Here is a 4,027-nt window from a genome sequence, read left to right as displayed (position 1 = left end):
CAGAGCCGGTGACTCCTGCGCGTCACAGGGAGGGAACCGACCCCCAGATAAACTCTGCTGACGGTCCCAACACGCGATGGGTGGAAAAGGAACTACAGAGCAAGAACCTGCCTGTTTGCTGGGGGGTGGGGGGTGGGGATGAGAGAGTTTTACCCACTCATTCATAAAATAAGGTGCCAAAACAATTAACTCGAATTACCATTTCTAACCTACTTCCACCATTTGCCTGGTATTAACTTTCTAGGATTTGGTTGTTATTACAGAGGCTGGCTGTATACAAGGAAATCTGTAAACATGCCCTTCTGACTGAAACCAACCCAGCGTGGCTCTGGGGCCAAGGGGACGAGGGTTCCCTTGGCTCTCTTGAAAGAGCTATTTCCTATAGGGCAGCTGCCAAATGGTTAAACTGGTATTAGTGGCTGACCACAATTGTTGGTTGGCTTGGAAAAAAGAGCTGTTATTTTAAGGCTGGAGCGGTAAGACTCAGAAACCACCGTGTACTGTTATGGGCTGGGCGTAACTGCCACCCTCCTTTTACGATAGCCAGAAGAAACAGTTGCCCTCTTTAAGGAATAGATAGTGAAAAGAAGCCTCCACCCTGGGCTGAGCCGCTGACAGGCAGCGGGGTTTGCCAGATACTGCCCTGTGGAAGCGCTTATGGCTATAACAACATATGGCCACAGGTTGCCTTTGCCGGAAGAGATCAAAACAAAACGACTGATGAGACATAGAGGAGTGCCAACCTCCTGCTGACAGATCCACTGGGAAGCATGCGGAATTTCACGCAGGATTTTAGCCAAAGTCCTGCCTGGATTTCTCCCTTAGGGTACACCTCAGGTGGTCTAGCGAGCACCCAAATCCAATTGTCATCCACACGCAGAACTGCCGAGGCTTATAGAGACCTTACACCCATGTCCTTGGGCTTTCCAAAGCCTATAGGGTCAAAAACAGTCTTACTAGCCTCTCGCCCTATTTCTACCTTCTAAAACCAAAAGCATAAAACAAGGAGTTCATTCATAAACATTAATGAGGCTACCTGAGGGACTGTATTCTGTAGCATCATCATAAAATAAGACAAGCAATACTACTGCAGGATAATCTCTTTGTAGCTGACAAACATCCCTCTCACCTATTTTTAGGGATACTTTAAAGTGTTTCAAACTAGTTGAATAATTAAGGCTTTTTTCTTGGCTCTGGAGTTGCACAATTTTTCGCTCTGAAACACTTTCTCCCTCGAACCACAATCTCATCCTGCAGAGCACGCCAAGCTGGGAGCATTACAAAGGCGAGGGGCGGCAGCCCCAATGGACAGGCTTGCCTAGGACAGGCACCTGGCATCGAATGCGCAGTCCTGCTAGTCATCTCCAGAGCATCCCTCCCATTTCTCATAGGCCAAGGAAAATATTCCCTAAGACGCTTGTTCTAGGAAGGCCAGGGAAGTTTTGACAGCTGGTCAAGGGGCAAAGGAGATATTTTGGTAGCTGAGAGACAGCTGGGTTGAAGGTTTTGTCTTAGCACTCGCAGCATGGTTCTGAAAGCAGCGGAGGGCTGAGTAGCAAATGGGTGAATATAACCCCCATAGGGAAAGCTTCTGCTCACCCCCAGAACTGCCACTGCTGAAAGAAATTCTCCTGCAGTGCCCTCTGCCCCGCGCATTGCACCTGGCCCTGTGTCTGAGCGCTTTCCTGCGGTGCACCAAGAAAACAGCCTGGAAAGGTGGCTGAGCAAATCCAACCTTTTGCTGCAACCTCTTCCAGGCCATGCGATCCCACTTCCTTCCACACCCCAGCTCCGGCCTTCACCTGACCCCTCTGGGAGCCAAGGCAGCTCACTAACCTAACAAAAAACAAACAACAAAGCCCAAAATTCAGCCTCCTTTTTTGCTGGGTAAGTATTCTGCTGGGTTAGCGGACTGAACCAGCATACCACGCAAGTACCAGAGCCGAGGCAAAGAAGGGCGCAGAAGGGTACAGCCAGGAGCAGGGACACACTCCTAAGAAGTGTGGGTGTGCAAATTTTAGGGGTTTCGTTTGTTTTAATATTACAGATTACTGTGTATTTATCCTATAGGAAGCATGAGGAAAAAAAAAACAAAACCAAAAGAAATTTCAGAATGCCTGGCTCTTGGCACAGAAGGCAACAAGGTCTGCAACGATGCTAGGAGACCTCAATGCACAGTCTTGTACCTTCCCTTCAGAAAGTTCTGACCTGATCCCCACCATGAATGCTACAGGCAGGATTTATTTTGCAAACACATGCTACGTTTTTAAGCAACTGTCAGCCATACACTGCATCCCACAGCAGGGACCCAGGCCAGGCAGTATCTTGAATATAAGGACCAAGGCATACAATTTGGTTCAAGATCCCATAGCAAGCAGACAGCACCCAATACTTGCAGTAGCTTATTGCTGAGAAGATGGACCGTAAAGTCCTGTCCCAGCTGGAGTTGCCAAACACTGAAGGCTTCTGGCCCTCATACCTCATGTTGGTGCTGTCCAGGGAACGGCAGAGGTGCAAACAGCTGAGGACACGTCATTACCCGCCACGATGGAATGACACCTCCTCTTCAGCTAGAGATGATAGAACAGGATGGCTGCTGTGAAAAAACCTGGAGTCACCAAGAAGACCTCCAACAAATCAACAGATCGCATAAATACACTTAAAATTCAGGAAGGTCATCCACGGTTACAATGAAATGCCGCCTTCTGCTCCCTAGAATTGCCTGAGCTCTAGAGTAAGTTCACATCTTCTTCAGCCAACAGCCAGATCTCATCTGAACACTAGCGACAGTTTGGTGGGGTCGGCCTTCTCACGGCCCTGTCCTGCTCCAGTTGCGGCAGATGGCTAGCAAAATAAGGCCCACCATGTATTTGAAGCTGTTCAGAAATCAGAAGTGCCGAAAAGGACCAGAGCGATAACTGATCTTTGTGGAACACCATACGATGGCTGTAGTAAGGAAACTGCATCCTCACCACCACTGATCAGCTCCACAGCTCATCCAGCCATTCTCACAATATACCTCGACCATTTCGTTCCCATCAGTGAGACTATGAATGCCTCAGAGGGATCCTGGAGGACGACAACTGTATGTAGAAGATTAGTCCTCAAGACCTTTGACAAGGTTCCCAGTCAGAATCCAGATTGTCCTGATGTAGAAAGTTAGCCCGACATTAACTTGTACTTGACCTCTTGCTAGTTTCACTAGGCACTTGCTCAGCACTTGGGATGATTTCAGCCAGACAGTTGATTTGAATTGATGTCGTGTCCTTACTGGGTTTGTCCAATATTGGTCAGACCACGTTGTGCTTGTTGTGTTGGCCATCTTGATCATGGGTAGCATCACCTACTAATAGCTAGGAAGAAGCTGGTATGAATTCACACATTGAATTTTCAAAGCATCTCAGTGAATTAGAAATACACCAGTCACGGAAAAATGACTAGGGCCCTCGATGCAATGGTATCCTTAAAATGAGCTACTGTGTCTGAAAAGCTTCACAAACATACATGATCGTTTCCAGGAGGAATAAAACAGTTACCTGGTTCCCATCTTGGAGGGGCAGCTCAAGTACACAGTGCATTGTCAAAGCAGTTTCCTTACTGAGGAGCTGCTTGGGCTCAGATTCGGCAGCATCACTGGGAATAGCCACAAAAGTTCTTCTGGTCTGCAGCGTACATGCTTGAAGATGTGCTATTTCACCCCATCAGCTTTTATTTTCCAGTGCTGATACCCAAGTTTCCACCTTTCTGTCCACCAGCTGACGGAGGTGTCAGAAAGCCAGGGAAGTCTGCGGGGGCAAATAACTGCAATGAGGTATTGGATGCCAATACAGAGTCAGTCCTTTTGTCCTTTACCCAGCTTTGGAGTATGTTGAGCCCACGACTGTGTGGTTAAATTAGGAGCACCCATGTTGTTGTGCTCCTGACCACTGCACTGGGGAGTCTATTCGAGGCAAGGAGTACAGGAGGCATCAAGAAATCTCACTGGAAAGCCTGGGGCCATCTGCCTGCTGTCCTCCTGAGCTAAGAA

This window comes from Haliaeetus leucocephalus, unplaced genomic scaffold (genome assembly GCF_000737465.1).
Source record: "Haliaeetus leucocephalus isolate CR32 unplaced genomic scaffold, Haliaeetus_leucocephalus-4.0 Scaffold262, whole genome shotgun sequence".
Lineage (NCBI taxonomy): Eukaryota > Metazoa > Chordata > Aves > Accipitriformes > Accipitridae > Haliaeetus > Haliaeetus leucocephalus.
The sequence above is the reverse complement of the archived record's forward strand: the minus strand, read 5'-3'. Positions refer to the sequence as shown.